This window comes from Mustela nivalis (genome assembly GCF_964662115.1).
Source record: "Mustela nivalis genome assembly, chromosome: 19".
Classification (NCBI taxonomy): Eukaryota; Metazoa; Chordata; class Mammalia; order Carnivora; family Mustelidae; genus Mustela; species Mustela nivalis.
The window spans coordinates 32,746,893-32,774,511 of NC_139038.1; the positions used below are offsets into that span (position 1 = coordinate 32,746,893).

Below are 27,619 nucleotides of genomic sequence, written 5' to 3' on the forward strand. Positions count from 1 at the left end.
ACGGTCAGCTTAGTAGCTTCCTGTCCAAAGTGTGTATGTTGTCCATCTGTTCCTCTAACTGTGGAAGGTGGAAGAAATGCCCCCAGCACCCCAGCCCAGCTGGTACTCAGGCCCTTTACCATATAACTTACCGGATATCCTCTGGTCTGGCTCTGAGCTTGGCCGCACCACTTGCTTTGGCAAAGAAAACGGTGACGGGGTGCCTGGGTGGCTCAGTGGGTTCAAACCTCTGCCTTCGGCTCAGGTCATGATCCCAGGGTCCTGGGATCGAGCCCCTGCTCAGCGGGAAGCCTGCTTCCCCCTCTCCCCCTTCCATATTCTCTCTCTGTGTCTTTCTCTGTCAAAAACAAAACCAAAAAGAAAAAAAACCTTAAAAAAAAAAAAGAAAAGAAAGTGACAGTGAGAGGGTTCAGAGCCCAACCTTCAAAGGTGTTGCACGCTTCCACGCGTGCTTGTGCATTTGCCATGGCCACGAGGACATGTCGGGGCTGCTGGAAAATGAGAGACACGTGGCACCGGTCTTGATACAGGACCCTGACCCCTGACGCAGGAGCCACAGACACACTGTGGCGTCCCGCCGAAGTCCGCGGTCATTCACCGCATGCACCTCATCTTGCCAAAGAGGGCTGATGCGCTACCCCGTCTTGGGATGCCCTGTCCCCCAGCACCCTACACCCACGCTGGCTTTCCTTCCGTCTCTCAAGCAAGCGGAGCTCTTTCTCTCCTCAGCCCCTTAGCGAATGTGCTGCTGTGCCTGGGACGTCTGCCCGCATCTCTCATTTCTCCTGCACGGCCCTTCGTTCGCCTCCAACAGGGCTCAGCTTCCATTCCCTCCTTGAGAGAACGGACCTTCCCGCTTGGTTTGAATGACATCTTTCCACATTTCAGTTCCCTGTTCTTTTTCCACAGTAGCCTTTTAACAATTCATAATTATGCCATATATATATATATATATGGCATAATATATATATATACATACACATATATGTATTTATATATATTAATATACATATTAATAAGCTTAATGTGGTCTGTGAAGACTGGGCTGGTGGCTAATGTTGGAGCCTCCACTCTATCCTGAGCACTTTCTGCAGTGCCTGGCTCAGAGCACGTTCTCGGGGCACGACTGGCAGATACATGAACGCCCGAGCAAAGGAACTGGCAGACGGGACTTTTAGCTCTTCCCCCCTTTCCTCTCCTTCCCTGCGACAGTCATGGTGTTATCGGAGGTTCAGAGCTTCTCTCTTTGGGAGAACCCTACCTAAAATGCACAGTTCCCTGATAGTGGTTGGTCGGGTTAGCGAGCATCTTTTTATCAGTTTACTCTCAAGTGAGCGACTTGGCACTTCAGGGGCTTAGCTGGCTGACAGTCAGCGGAGGGGAGATGTGGGAAACAACTCGTGGTCGGTCAGAATACAGGGAAATGAGAGCTTCGGGAGAAACCTGGGGGGGAACTGGAGACTGCGGCGGGAGCATTTCTTGGGTTTGGCTATTTCCCCGTTCCACGTGGGGGATAATTTCTGGTTCCAGTGGCTAGCTATTGTTGGAGCAAGCGGCTGACATGTTGAGGTCTCTAGATTTATTCTGGAGGAGAGAGACCTGGTGGGCAGTGATTTCTGTCCTCAGGCAGACACACATTTCGGCCCTGGCCACTGGTCACAACACTTTAGGATCCAGAATTTGACAGACGGGGGTCTTGCTGCCCCAGGCCCTTGGCCAGGGTCTCTACTCTAGACTGGTATAAAGAAGAACCAAAACCCTGGGGACTCTGCTGTTCTGAGTTGAATTGCATGACAGAGGGTCAGAGACCAGGAAGGTGGACACTTAGCATTGAGAGTCCTTGTATGGAAAGAGATCAAATACAGAGAATGCAACTGCCAAAGTGAAAATTTGCCTTTCTGTAACAAAGCCAGGGGAACACCTAAGAAAAATAGACTATCTTGTGGTTCCCAAATTTAGATGCTTCCAGAAAACTGACAGAAGTCGAGGAAGAGAATAAAACAAATCACAAAAAAGATTCTACCCAGTGCTTTGGTTGTGTGGAACACGGCCTCAAATGACCAGAAATTTCCAGTGAAGAGTGTCTGATTGAGCTAACCTGAAAACAATTTTCTAAAGTATGTTCTCAAAAGCAGTTTTCTATAACGTATCAACAACAAGAATTCTAGGGAGGAAAAAAAGTTCTGTGTAGAAATAAATTAGGAAAACATCACATACCTTATGGAGAGTCACATGCATATTTGCATATTAAAGGCTCTGAAAAGTCATGTAAAGGCAAACAAAACATTTAACATTTTTTCATCTAAATTGTCCTATCTCATTTCACTAAGAAACTTATTTCACCTAGAAAGAAACTTCCTCCAGCTTCTTTCCCTTTCTAATTTTGTTCAATGCCAGTTAACATTCCTGCAAATCAGAATTTGTGAAATACTAACCTTGAGAAAAATTTTTCCCCAGTGTGTTCCATGTTGTGCTCCTGATTAAAATAATACAAACAGGGGCGCCTTGGTGGCTCAGTGGGTTAAAGCGTCTGCCTTCGGCTCAGGTCATGGTCCCAGGGTCCTGGGATCGAGCCTCATGTCAGGCTCTCTGCTCAATGGGGAGCCTGCTTCCTTCTCTCTCTCTGCCTACTTGTGATCTCTGTCAAATAAATAAATAAAATCTTAAAAAAAATACAAACAAAAGGAAGCAGAATGATTATTCACTGAGCCCCACGTGTGGGTCAATCATTGTACTAAGCACTTCTTCGTATACCTGAACTCATTTTATCCTCAAAACCACAGTGAAGTAAGGAATATTATGTTTTTCAGATAAGGAAACTGAGGCTCAGGTAGGCTGGTTTGCTTGTCCAGGGTGATGCCAGTGGTAAAACGAACTATTGGGTTTCAAGCCCAGAGAGTATTTTTAAAAGATTTGTGACTGTACCTTTACTTGGACCAAGACATGCCGACCAAGGGATCTCAACATTTCTGGGGCAGACGCAAGTCAAACTGTCAGCCCGGGCATCAGAAGCGGTACACTGAGTCCGCTTACAAGTCCGATGGGCTGAGAAGTTTGTGGCCATTTCCATTTCCTCTGTGCTGCATGGATGAACGTGGTCAATAATTATATCCTGGGGTTACATGGCAGGTATAATTATCTCTATGTATGAGTTAGTTTTATTTTTCTAAGAAAAAAGTATGCAGCCTGATGATGTCTTTAGGAAGAATGAACAGATCTGTCCTTATAAATATTATATATCCCACCACCCTCCCAAGAGCTTTACACAACGGAGGGTTGGCTCTGGCTCTCTGCCTTAAGCCCTGCCAGACCCTGTTCGCTCAGGACTGTCCTGTTCCCCAAAAGAACAAATCCCCCTCGGTTCTTCTCACCTCAGGTCTGCCTTAGCTTCTTGTTCCCCATCCTGTTTATACACTCGAGCAGAAGAGACAATGCAGGGATTTGGAACCAGACAGAATTGGTTTCCGCTCATATTTTTGGTGCTTTTGTTTACTCTGCTAAGCACTTTTTTTTTTTTTAAAGATTTTTTTTTTTTTTTTGGACTCTTAATCTCAGGAAACAAACTGAGGGATGCTGGGGGGGTTGGTGGGGAGGGACGGGGCGGCTGGCGATGCACACTGGGGAGGGTGTGTGCTATGGGGAGTGCTGTGAAGTGTGTAAGACTGATGACTCACAGACCTGTGCCCCTGAAACAAGTAATATATTATTTAAAAAATTAAAAAGTATATATATCTATTGTGAGAGAGAGTACAAGCAGGGCGGGGGAGGGAGCAGAGGGAGAGGGAGAAGCAGACGCCCCGCTGAGCAGGGAGCCCAATGTGGGGTTTGATCCCAGGACCCATGAGAACATGACCTGAGTTGAAGGCAGAGGCTTAACCGAATGAGCCCCCCCAGGAGCCCCTGAGCACGAATTTTTTTGGCGTTACTTTACCTTATTTTCCAAAATCCCTGTATTGTAGATTCTCTTGTGACCCCCTATCTCCCCACCGCCCCCACCCAGGACTGGGTTTTAGGGTAGTTAAGTAACGTGACCGATCCTACTCGAACGGCTCATGCAACCAAGAGTGGTGGTGTATCAGCTACCCAGCACTAACAAACCACCTGCCAATGCAGCCGCTTCGAACAAAAGCATTCATTATTTCACAGTTTTGCTGGATCCCAAATCCCCAGGGCTAGCTGGGTTCCTTGTCTAAAGGTCTCTTAAAAACTGTAATATGGGGGGTACCTGGGTGGTTCAGTGGGTTGAAGCCTCTGTCTTCGGCTCAGGTCATGATCCCGGGGTCCTGGGATCGAGCCCCGCATCGGGCTCTCTGCTCAGCAGGGAGCCTGCTTCCCTTCCCCTCTCTCTCTCTGCCTGCCTCTCTGCCTACTTGTGATCTCTATCTGTCAAATAAATAAATTAATTAATTTAAAAAAACACAAAAAAACTGTAATATGGGTGTTAGCTCATGCTTCTCCTTCCAAGTTCACTGATGTGCATGTTGGCAACTCAGTTCCTTACAGGAGGTTGGTCTAAGCTCTCAGTGCCCCAAGAGCTGTTAGCCAGAGATCTTCTCAGTTCCTGGAAAGGTGGGTCACTCCATAGAGAGTCTAAAAACATGGCAGCTCTCTCTGAGTGGGCAAGAGAGAGCTCAAGAAGCGAGAAAACCAGCAAGATGGAAGTCACGGTCTTTTGCAACTTTATCAAGGAAATGACATCTGATGGTCTTTGCTGAATTCTACATATTAGAAGCAAATCACTAGATCCGGTCTGCATTCAAGGGCGAGGGATTACACAAGATCATGAATATGGGAGGTGGCGTGGGGAACGCTGGGGCCGTGTCAGAAGCTGCCTGTGCAAGAGGTTAAGAGCCTATATGCCTTCAGGTATGGTTTTTTCCAGCACCACTACTTATGGGCTCCATAACCACAGGAAAGCTCTACACCTTCTGTTTCCTCACCCATCACATACCTACTTCATCCAGTCATTATTTGGATTAAATAAAGGAAGAGATGCTAAGTACCTGATCATAGTTCTGGAGTCTTCTCCAAGCCATGGCTGGGGCTGGCCAAATGGCTGCAGAATTGTCTGGGATCCAACCCTTCCCGTGTGGCCCATGGAGGGGACCTGAGGAGAGAGCTAGGATTTGGGGAGATCGGTGTTCTGACTCTATTCTTTGCTGTGTCATCTTTGTCCAAGCTTTTTTTTTTTTCCCCTCTCAGGGAATTTACTTATCTGTAAAATTAGGAGATAAAGACATAGTAAAAAGCTTTCTTCTTTTTTTTTTTTCTTTCTTTCTCTGCCAATTCTAAGTGGTTGGCTGTGGATCTCTGGGGCTTTGTGTTGAGAAATATCTCACTGGTATGCAAGAGCCAGCTCCCACTGGCTCAGGAGAGCAGCTGTGCACAGCCCTTAACAGCTCCTCATTGAGCAACGTCATACTCAGGTCAACCATGGTGGGAGTGCTTATGCCACGGATATGGGCAAATGTTACACACTAGGACTCTCTCCCCCACCACCCCAACCCCAAGAGCATGGTGTTCGGTATTTGTCCTTGTGCCTGCTAACTGCAAAACTCTATGGGAAAGAGCCATGATTTATTGCATGCCCTAGCAAAGACTCCGGAAGAGGATGGGGAAGAACGAGTGACTAATGCATATTTGCCATTTCTCGGTAGTTGATTTCTGTCTTCCTCCCTCCACTGACATTCGTGGACTGTCTGCCTTTTCAGGAGGAAGAATTTACTGGGGCAGAGGAAAGCTTGCTAGCTCTATCTCCAGTATAAAAGGCATACGAAAGCCCAGTGTATCAGCCGTGGACCACGTTCCCCCATCTCAAGGTTCTTAAAACTGTTCAAGGAGACCAGTAGCAGGCGAGTGCTCAGATAGACTCATTAGAAATCCTAGGACGGTTTCCCCTTTCTCTGAATGGATGTGATGCAAGTGTGGGAAATAACATACATGCTATGAAGTCTGTAATGTGCACGACTGTGTACGCAGACCTTGTCAGCCACAAGCACCATGCATGGTACGTAGGTGTATTAGGAAAGTCCAGAAGAATAGAACCTAGATAGATAGATAGATATGTATTTCTTTTTCCACATTAGCAACTGGCTGTCACAATTATGGGAGCTGAAAGGTCCCACGATCTACCATCTATAAGATGGACACCCAAGAAGGACACTGGTGTGACCCCATCGGAGTCTGAAAGCCTAAGAACCAGGTATAACTCCCAGTCTGCAGGCAGGAGATGAGGTGACATGTCCCAGCTCAGGTGGTGAGGCAGAAATAAAAAGACCGAATTCCTCCTGCCTCTGCCTTTTGTTCTATTCAGGTCCCCAACAGATCGGCTGGTGCCCACCCACACTGGGAGGGCCATCTGCTGTGCAGAAGGCACGGATTCGAGGGCTAATCTTGGCTCGAAGCACCATCACAGGCACGGCCGGAAATTGTGTTTGATCTGGGCACTCTGTGGTCCAGGGGAGTTGACACATAAAATTAAACATCACAGTCGGAAAGGGATTATTTCCAACTCCCCCCGCTTCCTCCCCAAACCTGAGCACAGAAGATCAGAGATGCCTGAGCTACAGAGTCTTACCAATGATCTAATCGCAACAAATGGCCAGGATGAAGCCAGTATTGGGGTCTTCTCTGCCTCAGCCCTTACTTTTCGGACATTAGGTTGAGAAATCTTGGCATATGGCGGAGAACAGGCAGCTGGGACAGACCCTCCTGCTTGAACCTTCGCGCACAATTCCGATGGTCTCCAAGGCAGTGAGATATGGCCACACTCACGATGTGTTACCCAGGGAGGAGCTAATGGCATAATCACGGACTCTCCACAGTCAATTAGTGCAATTACCGGAAGCCACTCTCTTGTCATATTTCATTTAGCACACCATGGCACAGGGACACACGTGGCACCAAGGGTCCTGGGCCCATCGTCACTGCCCTCGCCAGAGCAGGCATCACAAAAGGAGAATGCCAACCCCAATAAACCGCTCCTGCAGAAGCCATTAGGCTAGGTGACATGTTCACTTAGGGTGACATATATTGATCATGTAAAACACGCACCCTCTATAATATGATTAAACAAACTGAACCATTTCCAGAGAGAGCCGGTTGAACTGTGTGCGGGGCCTGGCCTTATGGCCAGAGCCTCTTGTCCCTGGGTGGGACAGAGCGCCTAGTCATGGAGGGCACACCTACAGAGTGTCCATCACTGATCATTTCTTCGTTCATTCATTCATTCATTCATTCACTCATTCATTCACTGGCTCATTCAACAGGTATTTATGGCGTGTCTTCTATGCGAGGGGCACTGGGTTTGGCGCTGGGGGCAGAATGACGAGGGGCATGAACAACGTCGAGTCCCATGAAGCCTGTCATCTACTGGGCAACACGGGTGTCGGCAAAGTGGTCAGTGTGAGTCACGAAAACGGACGAAAACGCTCTGAGAGAAAAGAGCACAGTCCAGTGAGAGCCTATCATGAAGGAGTCTGAGCAGGGAAGGCGTCATGGACGAAATCTAACAGTTGTCACCGCACCCCTGCCGCAGTGGGTCGAGCGGTGTCCCCTCAGCTCATGACCCTCAGCTCGTGACCTTACCTGGAGTCGGGTTTTTGCAGATAAAGATCTCAAGATGATGCTGTACTGAACTTAGCAGGAGGCCCTCAAAGCAACGGCTGCAGACACTGGTGTCCTTTCAAGAGGAGAGGCCAGAGAAGGGGGAGGGGGGCACACAGAGACCGAGCAGAGATCAGAGTGATGCCACCACAAGCCAAGGACGCCTGGAGCCACCAAATCTAGAAGAGGTGAGGAGGCATTCTTCCCTAGAGCCTTTGGATGTGGCCTTCCTGATGCCTTGACTTTGGACAACTGTCCCTCCACCCCCCCTCCCCCACCCCCAAACTACACAAGAATACATTTCTTTTGTTTTTAAACCACCGGTGTGCGGTCATTTGTTAAAGCAGCCCCAGGAAACACAGACACCAGAACGTGACTAAGCGTTAGACACCTTGCCAGGAGTTACCACGGCAGCACGATGTCAGACACAGCTCCCGCCTTCACGGAGCTCAGAGTCTCGTGGGCAGCCGGCCCATTACCAGATACCCAAACGCGTCTCTGTTCGCCGCGATGATTAGGATCAGCCCCAGGGTCGGGGGAGCGCAGGCAGAGAGCCCTCCCTCAGGCTACTGCATCATCAGGACCGAGAGAGGAGGCTGACAGCGCGACGGTCATTACACCTGTCACCTCACCCGAGCCCTGCCTTCCCTCCCTCGTGAAACCTGTCACATCAGGGTCCCTCTCCATCACTAGCAGCTAATGCCCAGCGCGGAAGAATCTCCAGCTGTGTCCTCACTTCCGGAGTGCTTGATGCTTCATTCCCCAATCACTTCTCTATTTGTACCCTAGAACTTCCACGCCCCTGGCAAATAAACAACACACACACACACACACATGCACGCACGCACGCACAAGAAAACCCCCAACACGCCCCTGGTCCCTTCAGCTGTACCTTCCAGCTCTTTAGCTATCAGGGAGATAAAACGGCTCAGACTTGGGGTTTGGGTGGTACAGAGGAGGAGACAGGGATGCCCCTTAGCTGTCTGCTTGGGGGGATGGGGTGGGTGATGGAGGACGTTGGTGGGGTGGGGGACATGGGAGCTTAGACAGACATGCCCAGGGATGCGGGGGGCTGAGACTTGGGTTTGCTGAATTTGTAATATCCGCAGAATGTCCAGCTGCTCATAGACAATAAGCAGCTGACTGTATACATCTGGAGTCAAGGGACACATCTGCCTGTCTCACATTCTCTAGTGGTCCTCTCCGATGATTCGTCTCTGTTTCAAACCCAGGCAAAGCCATTAAGAACCGATTGCACTTAGGATAGTGAAACGGCAGGGCTTGACCCTCTCATGTAATATCATCTGCTCTGCCAGCTCCAAGAGGAGGGGAAAAGGGAGGAGTCTTGACGAGCTACTGAGTTCATGCACTTGACTCCTGGTACATATTCTATTAGAGTGAAGGTGGCCAGGAACCTATGGGGTTTGAAGATTCGCAATAACGTAATTTCAACAGGAAGTTGGATGGTTCAGTCCTTAGAGATACAATTTCTCTTTTCCAGGTGGTAACAGTCTAAAAGTATTTTCTGGAATATCAATCCTAGGCAAGTTACGGTAAGGGACTGCTATTATTTTAAAGATAGAAGTTTCTCCTTTGAAGAAATGCTCACGGCTTTCAGTCTTCCCAATGTGAGCATGCAGTTAGCAAGGACTTTTAGAACTTACCATGCAACATAATGGTCGTCTCACTGCATCTTTTGGTTCCCAGGGGGAAAGAAAAAGAATAGAGAAAGTAGACCTGTGAGCATATCCGTAGACAGCAGAGATAGATTTGCAAGGGAAGGGAAGCAATAGCTCTACTTTTCTAATCTGAAAGATAAAAATCATGCAAAGTTGGAGGGAGAACAGACAGAGGAGGTTTATGGCTTACTGGATTTGTCTCAGTTTTCTCATCTGAAAAGGAAGAGCGCCCCCTCCCCCGCCCCGCTGCGTTACTCTAAGGAATAAACAAAATATTACTTGCAAAGCCCCTTTCACAGAGACTGGCGAATAGTAGTTGGTCAGTAAATGTTAGCTTTCACTGAAATTTGAAATAATGGAGAGCCTGCCCCCCACCCCCAAAAGCGGGCTGCTGATTACAGTTTCAAATAGCCTAGCCATGGATGTGCTCTTGCCTCAGTAGACTTGGACTGTGAGCCCCAGGGGGGGCTAGGGATGCAACTGAGTCGTCCTAACAGTAACAGTGAAAGTCATTACAACAGTGAGCATATATTGAGCACCTACCCTTTGCCAGAGAATACTCAGATGCATGCCGGACTTGCATGATCTCCTGTAAACCTCCCAGCAACCCCGTGGGATTAGCAGTATTTTCCCCACTTCCTGGTGTGATAAGGGGGTCAAAGCAAGAGAGAGAGATCGATCCATACCGCTTATTTATGTCGGTATTCCCAGTCCCTTGAACAATCACTGGCTAAATGGGGTTTCATGGAGGTCATCTGAATTAGGGACTGAATAAATAAACAGAAAGATTGCATGGATGGTGATAAAGACACAACCTACGGGGGCTTAAAGCCCCAGCTGGCTTGACTTCTGCTTCATGTAGATCTATACTTTGAGCCCGCAGGGACCTGGGCATTTCTAGAGCATTCTTTGGGTTTTTTGCCTTCCTCCAAGAGCTGAGCCAGGAAGTCTCGGCACCATCTTTTTACTTTGTGGTTCTAATTACCTGCTCATTGGCATGCAAGGACCTCCCCAGCCCTGTTCCGGAGAAGGAGTGCAAATTCTGTGAGAATCGTACCCATTAAGGCCTTTTATGACCACCATTATGTAATAAAGAGCATCTGGAGCCCGAGGAATTATTGCAAGCTTTTATTTTGTTTTAAGTATAACTATCTCCTCACACCCTTCTTCCCTCGGATGATTGCAGGCACAGTTATAACTGTGTGTTCTCTCTCAGATCAGAGCCTGTGGTGGACAGCAACTACTCCGCCTCCCTCTTCATCTGCCCTCCCCCCACGAGACGTGCACTTCTCGGTCAGCTGACCTCGCCCTCAGCCTTGGATGGACCCCGGTGGTCGGAGGGCATCCTTACCCTTTGCAAATGGCTGGTCTGGTCTAAATCTAACTGACTGGATGCTGGGAAGTATGCTGGGGTCCCTTGGGTAAGCTTCCTGTCTCTTAGGAGACAACCATGGGTAGAAGACATGCCCTACTGGCTCTGAAGCCCGTCCTATTAGGATGCAACACCTAGCCCTGCTCAGCTGACTGTCCACCAGGCCATGCGGGAGCAAACACCAGAGATGGTAAAGCAGAGATGTGCAAAGGTCCTGGGTCCCTGATGACATCACTGTGCCCCTCTCCCTCTGCACTTCCCGTGATGGGAGATAACACATTTCTGTGTCAAGCCAGTTTCATCTGGGTTTCCAGTATTTGCAGGTAAGAGCAGCACCCTCTTTATTGAAGAGCCCCAGGAACACAAAAGCCCCAGAGAGAGGACCAGCTTTGCAAGATAAAGTCATTTTCCGGGAGAATAGAGGCAGTCTGCCTCAAAGAGTTAGGTTCTCTTCAAAGTGTCCGAAGTTCTTTCATCTTGGTGGGTTTTGAAACCTAGAATTTCTGGCTTAGAGGGGACTTCAGAGACACCTTACTTCCCAAATTCAAGCCCTTGGGCGGGTTACGTCAATATCACCAGGGGGGATTTTAAAAAATAAATTGTTCCCTGAGCGGTGCCCCAGAGATCCTAATTTCAGAGGTCTGGGATGCAGCCTGGACATTCCCATTTTTAAAAGGTTCCCTGGGTGATTCTGATCATAACCTCCAAGTCATTGATCTAAACCTGCGTTCTCCGCCTTCCCCTCAACCCAGCCACGGAATCCCCTATTTTTCCCCCAGATAAAAATCTAAGGCAGGAAGTCAGTAGATAAAATAGACAGAAATGGGGCTGATTTGATAAAAAAAAAAAAAAAAGCTCAGAGATCTTCCGATTCACTTCACAAGCAAAGCAGGTGACAGGTAGGGTCTCACTGCACTGTGTGGCCAGGAAAGCCCTCTCTCGGCCAAGGTGACCCCCCAGCTGGGACCTGAAGGATGAGATGCGGAGGGAAAAGAAGCATTCCAGAAACAGTAGGTGCAGAAGCTCTGGTACTTTCTACTGTGCCTGAGGACCTGGAAGAAGGGACGTGTTTTGGGTTGAGTTGCGTCCCTTCCAAAGTTCATCCACTCAAGCCCTAACCCCTGGTGCGATGGTCTGTGGAGATGCGACCTTTGGCAGGACCATCTGACCCTTGAACAACGCAAGGACTGGGGCGCCAACCTCTGCATAGCCGAAAATCTATGTATCACTTTTTGACTCCCCCAAAACATAACTCTAAATAGCCTCCTTTTGACCAGAAGCCTTACTGACAACGTGAACAATCGAGGAACGCATATGTAGGACATTATTTATGTCCTAGATGGTCTTACCATACAGTGCTCTAGAGAAAAGACAATGTGATGAAGAAAATCGTTAAGGAAGGGGCACTGGGTGGCTCAGTCAGTTAAGCTTCCGACCCTTGTCAGTTCTTGGTTTTGGTTCAGGTCGTGATTTCAGGGCTGTGGGATGGAGCCCTGCCTTGGGTTCTGCACGCAGGGTGGAGGCTGCTTCTCCCTCCCCCTGTGCTCCACCCCCCATTCATGCTCTCTCTCTCTCTCTCTCTCGAATAAATAAATAAATAAAATCTTTTTTAAAAAATCATAAGGAAGAGAAAATACCTACTTCCTCTGTCTGGCTTATTTCACGTAGCAGATCCCAGATTCAGCAATCATTCTATATATTTATCCTAAGGAACTGAAATTGGGATCTCCAGCCTGCCCTGCCAAGTTCACTGAAGAATTACAGTAGCTAAGAGATAGAAACAACCCATCTGTCCATCACCAGATACACAGATAAGGCAAATGTAGACTCTACAGTGAGATATTATTTAGCCTTGAAACAGAAGGAAGCAGGATTTAACACAAGGTCCTTAATCAGAGGAAATACAGGTTTTCCCCTTACCTTTATTGTTTTTGGCATGATAACTCCTTTATGTGCAAAATGTGCAGCTTATCTTCCCAGAAAGGATAAAATGGTTTAGCTCTGTGTTAGAACAATAGACCTTTTATAGCTTAATCTTGTTTTCCAACCAAAGGGAAAAATCGGTGTGCTGGCCTCTTCCTGCAACTGCCTGCCTCCACCGTTCCTCAAGTCCTCACCTTGGCTGTATTGGCCACAAATTCCAGACTCACCTGGGAGCTCTTTTAACCCAAGGGGTGAGATGTTGTACCTTGAAGGGTTAAAAGCAGGACCTGCATTTTGGACAAAGCCTGTAGTACCGCCTGGTGCCAGAGAGGGGCAGCATACAGCCATTAGCACGGAGGGTCCAGCCTCTGCAGAGCCCCGCTCTCCTTAGTAGGGCTCAGAGGCCCAGCCAGCAGGCAGGAGCCTTAAGAAAGCTAGTTGAACAATCATGAGGGAAACAGAAGAACCAGGGAAGAAGCAAACACACAAAGAAAGGGAGCTGGAACATTCATGGAGTTCAGAATCCTGCGTGCCCAAGCCACCGCCTACTTGTGCCCAGTGTGCGCTCACTGGTACCTGCTCACTCCAACATTCTTCCTACACATCATTTCTTCATTCATGCATTCACTGACAAGGAGCGAGCAAATGCCTTTTAGGCGCTTTGGATGTGTCAAGGGGCCAGGTTCCCAGGAGACATGCAGCAGGGTTTGAAACCATAGCCCCGCATGGGAAGGTGACGCGGATGTCGGAGATCCGGGGATCAGAGGAGTGAGAGATATACAGGTTGTGCCGTGGAGGAATGGGGACCGTGGCTGCCTTCTGATGGGGCACTCTTCCCTGCCTAGCCTGAAGCAGAACCACATCTTATGGTTGGGCAGACGGGGCATAGCTCAGGTCAGGCTCCTGTTGCCCCCAGGACCATTCTAGATCTATAGTGTCATTACGAGTATTTCCAAGAGATGGCAGTAGAGAGTATGAAGGATGGGGTGCTACTCTGCCATTTTCCTCATGGGTCCTGCTGGAACTGGGCGTGGAATTCTAGAGGAAGCAGCTTCACTCTGACTGGAAACCCCGTCTGCCTTGCTGGACAGCAGAGCGGACCCTGGGACGGAGTAGCGAGGGTCCTGACCACCATTAAAACTGGATCTGATGGGAAGCAGGGAGGACCTCACAGCACACTTGCACCAACACGAGGAGAACCTTGGATACATTTCCGCCCCATTTCTTAACTACCTGCCACCAGTGAACTGGGCAGAGATAAATATTATTTCTGAACCTAAAACCAATATTTAAATATTACACACTCATGAATTTCATAATCTTCTAAGCGAGCATTCCACTCCCCCCCCCCACCTTTGACAATGGCTAGCTGGATAAGAAGGGGTAGAGGCCCCTGGGTGTCTCAGTGGGTTAAGCCTCTGCCTTTGGCTCAGGTCATGATCTCAGGGTCCTGGGATCGAGCCCCGCGTAGGGCTCTCTGCTCAGTGGGGAGCCTGCTTCCTCCTCTCTCTCTCTGCCTGCCTCTCTGCCTACTTGTGATCTCTGTCAAATAAATAAATAAAATCTTAAAAAAAAAAAAAAGAAGGGGTAGAGACTTCTTGACTTTAAATAGTTTTGAACAGAGAGAGTAGACATTTCTCGAAACGGCCAAAATGTCAAATGATTCTTTGTTTTTATCTTTAAAGAGAGGGAAGCAGGCCGCTGTTATTTTAGAGGGAGAAACTTCTCCTGGTTAATTGCTCCATAATGAATCATCGCCACAACATCCCCATGTCCCCGACACAGAGCTTGTCAAAAATTTCTAATAACCTGATGGATTCCTAGGTTGTCAATAAACTCATACTGTCAAAGGCAGTATTAGCTCGATGAGGAATGATTCAAATCAGCCCGAGCTTGAATATATGGGCTCATCACTATGTCTCTATTTCTCACACACAATCATACACACAGACACACCATAATTCTTTCTAGAAGCACGACGCCTCCATTGATACATCTCTGAAACCAGTTGTCTTTTGGCAGTGGACTGACGTTGTCTTTATCAGCCTACGCTAGCTTTGGGGACTTTCATCAAAATATTTCCCGTATCCCTCCTTCTAGACTCATACTCGAGGACACATTCCTGCCCCTTGAAGTTAGGGGTGGTCAAGCAATTTGCTTTGGAAAAAACAATTTTTTTTTCCAAATTTTTAATTTGGATACTTTTTTGGATCATTTGGATAGTTTTAATTTGAATAATACATTGGGGCTCCCAAGGACAAGTTTTAACAACTCGTGTGAAATTCACCACACACACCCCGCCCCCGCCCCCCCCCCCAGCCATCTTGAAACTGTGGAGATGCCCCGTCCTTTAGCTTGGGTGAGGATGACGTCAGGCAGAGTCCCTCGCCCCCAACCACCATGGACACATGTGATGAGCAACGAACAGGTGCGGTTGTTAGCTCCTGCGGTTTGGAGCCGCTCGTTAAGATGGTAAAGCCCGTCCTATCTGACCAACACCCTTCCTTTTCTTTATACCCCTTTCCTGGAACCAAGCCCGGCTCTAGCTCCTTTCTGTGCGGTCGGGGGCGGGGGGACAGTGATGACCTGACAGCCTCTCTTCCCTCCCTTCAGAGGTGATGACTGAACCCCATCCGGGCCTGACAAAACACTTCCCTGTCCTGTCCTTGATGACTGGTTCACGCACTGGCAAAGGATGCAAGTCAGGCAAACGGGACTCAGTCTCCAGCTCAGAAAGAACCTCTCTCTTGACACAGGGGGACTAATTAAGGGGAGAACGTAAGACTAGAGGTACCGGTGGCCATTTTTCCTGCCACTGGGGAATAGCCCCTCTGAGGAGAAAGCCGACCTAGAGAAACATGAGCGGGAGAGACAAGTTTGTGAAGATCTTATTTAAGCATTCTGAGTTGGAACAGTCTTGCTTTCTGGTGATACCAGTAACTTTCTTAAATAAAATTTTTTTAAGGGGCGCCTGGGTGGCTCAGTGGGTTAAAGCCTCTGCCTTGGGCTCGGGTCATGATCCCAGGGTCCCGGGATCGAGTTCCCATTGGGCTCTCTGCTCAGTGGGGAGCCTGCTTCCCTTCCTCTCTCTCTCTCTGCCTGCCTCTCTGCCTACTTGTGATCTCTGTCAAATAAATAAAAATAAATAAATAAAATTTTTTTGCTAAGTTCCTTGTCATTTGCAATAGAAAAATATTAGTTAATATATTTTTTAAAGATTTTATTTATTTGAGAGAGAGAGAGTGAGAGAGAGCATGAGAGGGAGGTCAGAGGCAGAAGCAGACTCTGCATGGAGCTGGGGGCCCGATGTGGGACTCCATCCCGGGACTCCAGGATCGTGACCTGAGCCGAAGGCAGTCGCTTAACCAACTGAGCCACCCAGGCACCCCCGCTAGGATTTTTCTTCAACATGCTGGGTGTAACACCTCAGGTACTCAGCCATGTTTAGCCGCTGAGTGAAGCTTAGCTAAAATCTGTCAGCATGGCCTTTGGCGATTTTCTGGTTTGAGACCCAACAAGTATTTCCAACTTGACATGAGAGTCACACCCTTCTCGGTGCTTCCCTGCTGGCGTCCCCCCATGTCACCTGGACTTGCAGCCATGCCCGTTCTCCAGGTTAATGTGGGTTGGGCTTTCCCACAGCTGCCCTCCACCTGCCCTCCCTGGGCTCTGGTGACTCGGGGCTGAGTCTGTCCGGGCCCCTTGAATGTAGGCTCGGTAAATGCAGAAGGGGGACAATATCTCATTTCGCTTCTATTTTCCTCATAGACACATACTGGCCCTTACACAGTGGTACGTGTTCAGTCGCCCAAGTGGACCCGATCCTGCCTTTCAAAGTCTTCTCTTGCACACGGAGCATGTTCAGACCCTGGTCAATCAAGCCTGTATTTGGGTGACCTTTTGAGAAAGCTTCATTTGCCTCTGTTTCTGTTCCCTCAGACAACATATTCCAGGATTCCAACGGAAACCCATGTTCTTGTTTCCACTAGATCATTAACTATTAGTCTCCTTTCTAGAAGTCTGGGTTATTTAAAATTAGTAACTTTTTCAAGAAAAAAATAATTTACTGTAGGCTTTGCTTTGTTAAAAGTGTACGTGTAACACACACAGCAGTCCGAGATGGGTATTTTCTGTAACTCCGTTATACAGTCAGGAAGTACCATCCAGAGAGGTTAAGAAACTTGCATCATGTCACACAGCAGGGCTCAGACCAGAACCTAGACCCTTTGATGCCAGGAACTTCGTTATTATTTTTTGCGTACATTCCTCAATTACAACATTGAGAGATTAACGGTCACTTATCTTAGGTCTTCCTAAAATGAGATCCTGCTCTTGGAATCTTCTTGAAGCATCCTAATGGAAGCTGGGACTTGATGCTCCCTAGAGATGAGGGCAGTGCCTTGTAGCACAAGAAGACGAGCCCGGGCTAGGGGAGGTCAATGTTGGAACCACGGCTTTGCCCCTTTCTACCTCTGCGACCTCTGACAAGCCACCGTGGCAGCCCAGTCTTGACTCAGTCATTTGCAAAACCGACCTAAGAACCATCGCGTGGAGTTGTGAGGATTAAGACTGTAAATGGACAAATGTCCCAATAAAGTACCTGGCACGAAGGAGTGCTGTGCACATAGAAGCTATAAATAATCACGTGTAGATTTCCAGTTTGGGTAATGCCTCCATCCTGAAGCGTCATAACCATGAGGACTTGGAGACCCTGTCTTGCCTGCATTTATGCACTCACTGCCTAACACCGTGCCTGGCATAAAGCAGACACTTGGCTATCCTCAGACCAGGCTGCAGGCCTCCCCAATTTTGTGTTCCTGATTTTTAAAGGTGGGCAATCCTATCTCCTACCAGGACGAAACGGGGTCCCGGGCGCAAAGTCCCAAGTGTGGAGACAGGCATCTCGGATGTACCATTGAACAAACTGGATTGAGGTGACCATCCATACAGAACCCATTAGAGAAGATTTCCCAAATGCTTTTCCTAAAAGCCCTGGTCCTCACCCCCTCCCTTCTGTGTCCTCCTCCGTCTTGGAGCCGCCAAGGAGACCTCGGGTATGCACTCGGAACGGGGCCTGTCCCATCGTGAGGACATGGCGGCAGGGCGATGCCAGCCCCCAGCATGTGCTCTCTGCAGGGCACAGGCAGAACCTAAGAGGGGCTGTGGTAGACGCGGTGGGGAGGAGGCCCTTGCGATCACATGCAAAGCGGCGGTGAGGTGTTCGATTTCCTAGTCCCTTACGAAAGGCGGGATGCAGGTTGTCACTGTTTGCAGCATATGCACAGAAGCTCTCATAAAGAGGACGTTTTATGAGGACATATGCTCCACGCCCAGAAGCACTGGCAGGCCTGAATGCTATTCCTTGGCGACACCATGATTATATCTCCATCGAGTCCAGGGAAGCCTCTTAGGTCCGCCAGGCTGCAATTTTGAAATGGATTTCACAGCTGCAAACTATAAGATGACCCAATTTGTCTGTCCCATTTCTGCCTCCTCTCCTATAACTATGGAAATCTGCATCCCCGGCTGGGTGATGGGTTGCATAAAATATGCAACAGGACTTAGTGCTCGGATTCGAGAACCCGCAAAATTTAGGGACAGCTGTTAAAGTGATCTTGGGGTAGGCGACCGGGGCTGGGGGGCGGTGGTGTGGGCAAACCCGTGGCAGGGAATCTGCAGGCTTCGGCTCCCCCAGACACAGAGACCCTCTTTTTCTAAAATGCTTGTCCCAAAGGCAACAGGAGGAGCGGATATATATGCCCCCTTATCTTTTCTGAGGAACCCGGGGCTACCCATCCTCCAAAGAATATCCCAGATGGTAAACGGAGCTGAAGTTTGCACATAAATTCTCCCCAGGGAATTGGTGGTTGGTGATAGCAAGCCTAATGAAATTTTTTATTGTGGTTATTACATACAATTTGTACAGTATATCATGCACGGAAATTTTTTTCTGTTCCTATAAATCTGGAATTGCTAGCAAAAATGCCCGGGCTTACGGACTGCTGCAGAACACAATTACCTCTAGATACAAACTCTCTTTAGGACATAAAAATCGTTGCTACTGAGAAGGCTGAATTGCACCGGCAATTTTGTAAATATTTGAGTGATATATTTCCTTTTGGATAAGTTTTCATAGCCTTGGAAAGCTGTCTCGTTTCTTAATGCTTTTGTTGTTGTGTGTGTGTGTGAGTGTTTGTGTGTGTGTGTGTGTGTTTTCCTGGGTGTCACTTGTGGCCTGATTGTTGTTTTCAATCATGCTTAGTAAATCAGACTATTGGACAAATGTCATTTATAAAAGGCTCAGAACTGCGAGGCCTTCTGTTGGCATTAGGAGGACTGTCTTTAGAGCATGTTTCGTAAAGACATGAGAGGAAAGGGAAAAAAAAAAAACCCAAATGCAGGCACATCCTTTACTTTCTCCTTCTATATGGTCAGTTTTTCAAGTCAGAAGTTGGAGACAAGGTTTCCATTTTTAATGAGGGCTGACACACAGCGCCTTCCTCTTCATGCTTTGATCAATCAATGAAGGGAATCACTCCTGGATATACCGGGTTGATTCTCAGGCCAGCAGAATGTGCCGGACGTGAGAAGTTTCTGCACATTTTCTAGTTAGGCTTTATTACCAAGTATGATGGTGCAGGATGTTATACCCTTGTATCGATTTTCTACAAGTTCTAATATTGGAGCTGGGGCGAGTTCTTCCATCAGCTTCCAGCGAACAGAGAACGGAGACTGTTAAAACTCCTCGTAACAGCTTCCAATGGAAGACAACAGTGATGGATTATAGACTGTTCTGGAAGGGAGGGGACATGCTCAGTAAGCAGGTGGGAAGTGCTCAAACAGGAGCCACCCTGATGAGGAGGAAGACATGCCCTTCCTTCCTCTCTTCCTTCCTCTTCCCTGTCTCCGAATCCATTTTTCTTTCCTTCCTCTCTCCCTTACCTCTTTGACTCTCAAAACAACCTTTCAGGGCCTATTCTTATTCTGCATTTTACAAATGAGGGAAATAAAGGATGAACAGCCGCTGGAGTCCTACAGTCTGCTCTGGGCTAGTTGGGATTTGAGCCCCGGTCGCACTGGACCGTGAGACTCCGTAAGGGAATACAGTCGGTTGCCTGCTTCCTCCAACTTTCTTTTCCCAAGTTCATCCCAGGACTTCGGCACTCAAGGATGACAGAAAGCCAGCTGACTGTGTTCAAGATGCCCAGCACCGTGAAATGCGTATTTGAGAAGCGAAAAGAGGACTGATCTACGATTCTTATGCTAATAGCAGGAGAAATTAGGTTTGCACCCGATGCATGAGAACCTAGTAAACCTAGTAAAAGGGTTTTATAAAAGCATTGGGAAGAGTGTGGGGCTCAGTATGGAGATACTCCGGAAACGTGGACTGAATTTGTGTTCAAGTCATCAGGTGAGGAACCAAACGGGTGAAGAGCAAGAGTAAGCATTTACCAAAGAAGTAGTAAAGAATAAACGAGAATAGGAAAATTTCTCATGTTCCTAGTAATCGAAGGATCTCCACGTTCAGTGATTACACAAAGATAATTTCTCTAATCATAATTCCTGCTGCACTGAAGGTGAAGATGCTGGGACTCGTGAACATGTAATTTCATTGCGATGAAAACTGATACAAAGTCAAGAACGATGTATCCATTCGTGCCTCTGGTATTTCCTGGGCACTTACTAAGTGCCGACTCTACTGGACGGACGGTGGGATCCACAGGAATGGATGGATCCAGTTCACACCCTTGTGGGGTTCATATGCTGCTGGGGGAGAGGGGTATTGACGGAATAGTATCACTAGTGACTGCAGAACGGCAAACCAGAATAGGAGTTGTTGAAAAAAGAGGCATGTGTCAAATCTGAATGTAACAAAGAACTCTGGTCCCAATGAGATAAACTAAAATAACAACATTTAGAAAAATGAAAACTACTCTCTGAGTTAATAGGGCCATGTAAAAAGTACTAAAACATATACGTTTGACTCAGCAACTCTGTTTCTATCAAGTTTCCAGAAGTCATCACCGATCTACACCCCTCTTTATGGCCAAAGAGCGCCATGATTGTGTTGTTCACGGTAACCGACGTTTGGAAACAATAGTCGGCGATGGGAAAATTCTCAAGGTGTGCTATAAACAGACATGGAAACTCCTTAGAAATCAGGATCTGGAAGCCTTTAAGTGACATGAATTACATGCTAACAGAACGTTGAGTGGAAACAAACAGCTTCAGACCCGCACACGTTATGATTTTTAATTGCATTAAACAGAGAAAGGAAATGGAACAGAAGGCAAAGGTGTGAGCTTCCAGGTGAGTCATAACTATCCTCACGGCATTTATCAGTGTGTCCCCAGATTTCTGTAATGAGCCTGTATTAGTACATTATGAAGAAAATGACTTAAGTTTTAAAGAGATGATAGATTGAATTCTTGAGTGGATATTGAGTGGGTGGGCACCAGCTGTATGTATGCCAATATGAAAACAACTGAAATGTACTCCCTGGCTGAATGCAATCTGGCTTTGGAAGAGGACTGGCCATTTTCTGTCTTGTATCAGAGCCCCCCCGAGGGCCCAGATCACCTGCACTGTCTGTGAGTTTCTCTCCGGGGAGTGGGAAAGAATTGAGCTTGGCAGCTAGCTGGTGGAACGATTTATTTAATACATTTAATTTGTGATAAATAATGCTATTCGCCAGGCCCTGTTCTTGGTGCCCAATGAATATTAACTTATCAACCTGCCATAAAAGTATCAAAAAAATACTTTGATTCAGCAATTCCATTTCAATCAAGTTTTTGGAAATAATCATTGATTCCCACAAATCTTTATGCACAAAAGCTTCTTCCTAATTCTGTTGTTTATAATAACCAGAAATTTGAGCTTAAAAGTCCGATGGGGTTCAGATGTCCATTGATGCGCGCGCGTGCACACACACACACACACACACACCCCGGAATATTACTCAGCTGTCAAAAAGAATGAAATCTTGCCATTTGCAATGACGTGGATGGAACTAGAGGGTATTGTGCTAAGTGAAATGTTAGTCAGCAAAAGACACATACCATACGATCTCACTCCTGTGTGGAATTTAAGAAACAAAAGAACACAGGGGAATGGAAGGAAAAACAAAGTAAGACAAAAACAGAGAGGGAGGCAACCCATAAGAGACTCTTAACTCTAGGAAATGAACTAAGGGTTGCTGGAAGGGAGGGTGGGGGCATGGGGTGACTGGGTGATGGGCATGAAGGAGAGCACGTGATTTTATGAGCGCTGGGCATTAAATTCAACCGATGAATCACTAAATTCTACCCCTGAAACTAATAAAACACTATATATTAACTAAACTGAATTTAAATAAAACATTACAAAAGAATCCTATGGGCCTGTAAAATGGCACAACCACTATGGAAAGCAGTTTGGTGGTTCTTCAGAAAGAAGAAAAGAATTCTACGTGTAGGACTGCCATGAGACCCAGTAATTCCACTCTTGGGTGTGTAGGGTTAATCCATGTTTACGGAGAAATTCTGTGTTGGCAAATTTGTCTATTCACAATAATTCATTTGTAAGCCCTAAATCAACACACGTGGCAATGCACGGAGACACGCGTAGTGGCAAAAATTTAAGTTGCTCACCTGGTACGTTCCCAGCTGAGGTCTGACAAAGTGATGCGCGTCCTCGTGTTTCAGCTCTCCTATGGAGACGGTCAGAGGGTGGAGGCAGAAGGGGCGGGGACATGGCGAGCAGGGAGCTCCAGCTCTGGGGCTGTTTGATTGGGGTCAGTCCAGTGGTAGGCTTAAGTCACTTAGCTCTTCTGAACCCATCTTCTCCTCTGTAAAATAAAGAAAATAGAAAATAGAATCTGCCAGGATAAAACATTTTTGGAGTCTAAGATTATACTCTGCGTGATACGTTATCTATCTGTTTCCACTAGGAACAAGGACTTAGTTATTTGCTAATCCAGTGTTCCCTGCAGCTTCATAGAACATAACTACAATGCATAATGAGAACTAACTGTATAAACCCCCAAGAATCGAAAAGGCATATCTAAATAATGACCCACAGATGTTCACACTCGCAGAAAGATGGAAAACCTCCGAATCTATTAATGGATGAATAGATGAACAGAATGTGGTCTCTCCATGTGATGAAATATTACACAGCCAAGAAAAGGAAGAAAGTACTGATATTCATTGAACATGTGTGAAGCTTGAACCTTTATACAGCTACATGAAAGAAGCTAGACACAACATCACATGTTGTATGTATGGTTCTATTTATGTGAAATGCCCAAAACAGGTACATTCATCACAAGAGAAAGATGATCAGTGGTCAGCAGAGGCTGGGGCAGGAGGAAACAGAGTGTTTAATGGGTCTGGGTTTTCCTACTGAGGGTGATGAAAATGTTTTGGGGCTAAACAGAATGGAGGGCTGTACAATGTTCTGAATGAACTCAATGCTCCTTTTTTTTTCTTTTAAAGGTTAATTGCATGTTGTGCAAACTTTGTCTCACTAAAAATAATGCTCTGAAGTAGGGATCGGTATTATGCCCGTTTGAGAGCTGAAGAAATCAAATCATTTGCCTAACACATGTGACTACCGGAGGAGCTGGGATAGGAACCCAGACCCCTGACTTGGAGCACAGAGGCTCTCGGTCACCGTGACATGCTTCCAACTTTGCAGAACAAAGTGTAGATTTGGGCTCATGGTAGGTTCTTAGCAGACACTGCCTTCTTTCCCTGCTACTTCCTTTGCAGACAGGAACTGCATATGACGGGACTTCCTCGCTCTCATTTGTAGAGAGAACAAAGGCAAGTATTTGATTCGTCTTCTATTAAGTAAGTCAGATTCTAAGAACATACTCTTGTAAAAACTGAACATGCAGAAAAATGTGGCAAGAAGCTGAAGACAACATCCATGACCAACCAAAAAAGAAAAAAAAATAATAAAGTCCAGACCTGCACTCTTCTAAATGATGTAGGAGAAAAATAATGGGCCAGAGGAGAGAAGCTTGGCTGTGTTCCCCTGGGGTCCCTAAGATTTATCACCTACACACGCAGGATGCTGCAGCATAGAGATCTGGTGACCACAGCCATAACTCAGAAGCCAACCATGCAGCCTGCTACCTGCTGATAGTACAGACAGCACGGAGCCTACATCCTTTGGACCTGGTGCGGGGGGCGGGGCCTCGTCACTGACAGCCCCGCCCCCCTTTGCTGCAGACTGAAGTCTGTAACAATAGCGCAGCAGGTGGGGACCCGACACTAGATGAGGGGTCAGTGTTTCAGATCTGATGGTTTCCTGGTTGTGGTTGGGCCGGGGACACCAATCATGCGGACAAAACCAACCCCAGCTATGGGCCTTAGGTGTGTGTGAATAGTTCATGCTCCTATGAAGGGGGGAAAAAAGGCTCAAATAATCAGAGTTTGGGGGCTGCGGTATCCCTTAAAGATGGGGCACTGTATTTGTAGGTGGTCTCCACGCATTGAAACCGGTGCCTAAAAATCACTCCTCATAGGGTGCCCACAGTGTGAATGGGCTACAGAGAACCAAACAGACATAAAACAGCAATTTGGTCTTTGGTGGTGGAAAGACGTTTGCATTGTTTCATTACTACAAACTCCATTGGAAATCACTCTGAACTCATGGAAGATGAAAAGCACACTGTCCTCCTTTCTTTAGTCTTCCCAAAAAGTCCTTATAAAATTAGGATTTTTTTCCCTATACCTCTGCTTCCTGTAGACCAGCAAATATGGTAGTTCAATTTCTGATCTGCTTTTTTGACCCTTTAGTAACAATGCCCACCTAACTTCGTTCCTTCCGTCTGTCCATCCATCCATCCATCCATCCATCACCATGTGTTAACGAGGCTATAGGAACTTGTGATTTAATGAGAGAGACAGATCTCTTCTTGCCCTTTTGGCTAATATCAAGTGCAACCAGAAAGACAGATATCCACTGGGAACAAGTTTTACATGGATTTCACTATTCTTTCTAGAAAATTCTGCTGCTCAGTCACAGAGGAGGCCAAGGGTTTGGAGTGGGTTGTGGGCAAATCCTAGATTCACTATATCTTCATATATAGTATGTGGTTCCTGGCCACAGTGACTATTATAGGCATGGGTGGGCCTTCTGGAATTATTTAGGGAGAAGATGAAGTATTTTATGGAGAATGTCTACTGGGGATACTCTGCCTTCACCTTGAAACAGTTTCAAGATTCTGAGTATCTTTTACAGTCTAAAATGCAATAATTTCTAACCTAATCATCTAGGGTTAGGGAGTCCTTCTGCAGGGACATTGGTGGTATGACTTGAGGTACTGAGTGTGGTTGCTGTCCCTAAAGTCTCACCCATGGTGACCAATGCCTAAAATCCCACCAATAGATAGGGATTTCTGTAGGATATTTATTGTCTTTATTTTGAAGGTTTTCCACCCAAGAGCAAACTAAGATGTGAAAAGCTATTCATTCCAGCTTTTAAATGCGTTGCACGCACCTTCATTAAAAAATACCTGATTGCGGGGCGCCTGGGTGGCTCAGTGGGTTAAGCCGCTGCCTTCAGCTCAGGTCATGATCTCAGGGTCCCGGGATCGAGTCCCACGCCGGGCTCTCTGCTCAGCAGGGAGCCTGCTTCCTTCTCTCTCTCTCTCTGCCTGCCTCTCAGTGTACTTATAATTTCTCTCTGTCAAATAAATAAATAAAATCTTAAAAAAAAATACCTGATTGCTAAAAAAGTTCTAATGATCACCTGAGCTTTCAGCAAGTTCTAATCACTGCCCACCGATCGACATAACCAACGTAACACCAAGGAAAAGTTTGAAATATCGCGAGAACTGCCAAAAGGTGACACAGGGAGGCGAAATGAGCAAATGCTTTTGGAAAAATAGCACCAACAGCCTGACTCAACACAGGGTTATCAGAACCTCCAATTTGCAAAAATCACAGGACCTATAAAGCCCAATAAAAAGAAGTGCAATCAAAAAAGGTGATCCTGAAAAAATAAATAAAAGGTGAGTCTGTAGAGTAGAATGCATTAGAGATGAGTGGGAGTCGATGTTCCTAGGCAGATGGCTCAGCTCTGTCCCTTAGCAGCTGGGTGATCTTAGGCAAGTCACCTTTCTGAACCTCTGTTCCAGACATGTTCTACAACTGGCTTCCACTGACTCATGAGAGTGGATTGTTGCACACTCAGGAATTTTGTGAACAGGTTGTTAGATTGTTCTTAGCTTAAAACTGGCCACGGTGGGAATACTGACATCCCAAGAATCAGCAAACTCTACAAAGCAGGCCTCCGCCCTCCACTGCCCCTGTGCGAGGACGGGCTGACCAGCACACCACCCCTCGGCTGCTCGTGGGTTCCTCGAAACAATTAAGAGATGATTTATGTCAAGGGCTCAGCACAGTGCCTAGGATTTAACAAGATCCTTATTAAAGTTACTCAATACCACTACAACCAGCAATAATTAAGTAGTAATAATGTTATTATAGCACTTTGGACATAGTAGGTACTTAAAAAATCCGAATCTCTCCCCTATCTGTTCGTTATGATGGTTTCTGCAAAAGGGCATCTAGAGTGAGGCCATGCCAAAGGAAATGCCAAGGGGACAGTTTGTCTTTTAGGGACCCTTTGACCTTCAGACAAAGGAGAAACTTTGTTCCTTCTCATTGACCACAGTTCAGGGTAGACCCTCAGATGTCCAGGTAGCCATGACTAGAAGCCAACAAACGCTAGTCTCCACGCTCCCTTTCTCCCCCACCCACTCGGTTTCCTGCTCCCGCCACAGCAGCTGAGTGACTGGGGGCTCTCTTCTACCATCATGAAGCTGTCGGCACCCATGGTGGGCCCGGCAAAGTATAAAGGACAATTTCTCCATGGAGCGGTGGCAGCATCATTGTTTATGAAATGATAACTGCTTCAGGTAGCAGCAAGTTCCAACATTAGCACAACAAAAGCTTTGAGCTGGACCATCTGTTGCCACGTGGGCAATCTGGTGGGTTTGCCAAAGCCATTTATCCGTGTCGGGTGCATATCCACACTGGCCAGTCCTCATGCTGAGCAGAAAGGAAATTTAAAGAAAGGCCCATCATTTATCATTGTAGACAGCTGGCCTGGAGTGTGGGCAGAGAATATTTTTTTTTTCCTTGAGAAAAACAAAGACCCTGAAGATGGGTATTGCTTGCTCAGCTCCAAGCTCCTTGCTAAGGACACCCCCTGTAGCTCATTCCTTTCTCCCTGCTTTTCCAGATGGTAGAATCAAAGTCGTAGTCATGGATGTTGTTTTCCCTGTCCCCTAATCTCATGAGCTGGTGGCACGTGGAGCTGGGGCTGGCATGTTTATTCATGCCCCCTGGAAGGGGCCTCCAAAAGGGAACCTTCCTGCCATGTCCAGGGAGACAATGGTCACAAAGGCCTTTGACCTTGGAGCTCACAGCACTCCCCGTGAGTGCAGCCTGGTCAGCTGTGTGTTGGCAATCAAGGACGTGGGAGCTCAGCCTCCTGGACCCCAGCTTCGTTTTCTGCCACATGGTCCTACTTCTACCTTGTAGCCCTGTGTGTGCATGCTAAGCCACTTGTGACTTTTGTAGGCCTTCACGGAAAGTATTTAATGACATATTTTGTGACTGCATTGGTATAAAGACAAAGCTATTAATATTATATATGAAGACATTTTCTTTAACCTAAAACTTCATTTATTTCCCCTCTTGGTTTTCCAAGAAATAGAAACATTTTTCTAGACTCTCAAAATGATTGTGGGGGAAAAGAATATATTCATTATATTATATAAGAATATATGTGCTGTATATGATGGTTAAGATACTTCTATTGCAACAACCCATCTCAGCGTCTCCAAGGGTGATTGGAAAGGTTGTATGCATTGATTAATATCAAACTCCTGAGGCAGTTTCGTGGAATATATTAAGCCTTTGCTAACGGTTAGCTCCTCACCCACTCCCTTTGCTAACTGTCTTATTTATAAGGCAGCAAGCATGCTGGGAAGCAGAAGACATACTGGTTAAGAGCAGAGCCTCTGGAGTGAGAAGACCTT

General features: G+C 46.9%; 1 long non-coding RNA gene across 1 annotated transcript in view; it reads right to left on the reverse strand.

Annotated features, from left to right (window-relative positions):
* The window catches only part of LOC309854718, a 285,553-nt gene that overhangs the window by 10,897 nt on the left and 247,037 nt on the right, over positions 1–27,619 (reverse strand). The window contains exons 3-6 of the long non-coding RNA XR_014306379.1: positions 22,209–22,405; positions 5,004–5,215; positions 2,926–3,080; positions 132–337 (exon numbers count right to left, since the gene is read on the reverse strand). This is a non-coding gene — a long non-coding RNA (uncharacterized lncRNA). The remainder of the gene's footprint in view (positions 1–131; positions 338–2,925; positions 3,081–5,003; positions 5,216–22,208; positions 22,406–27,619) is intronic.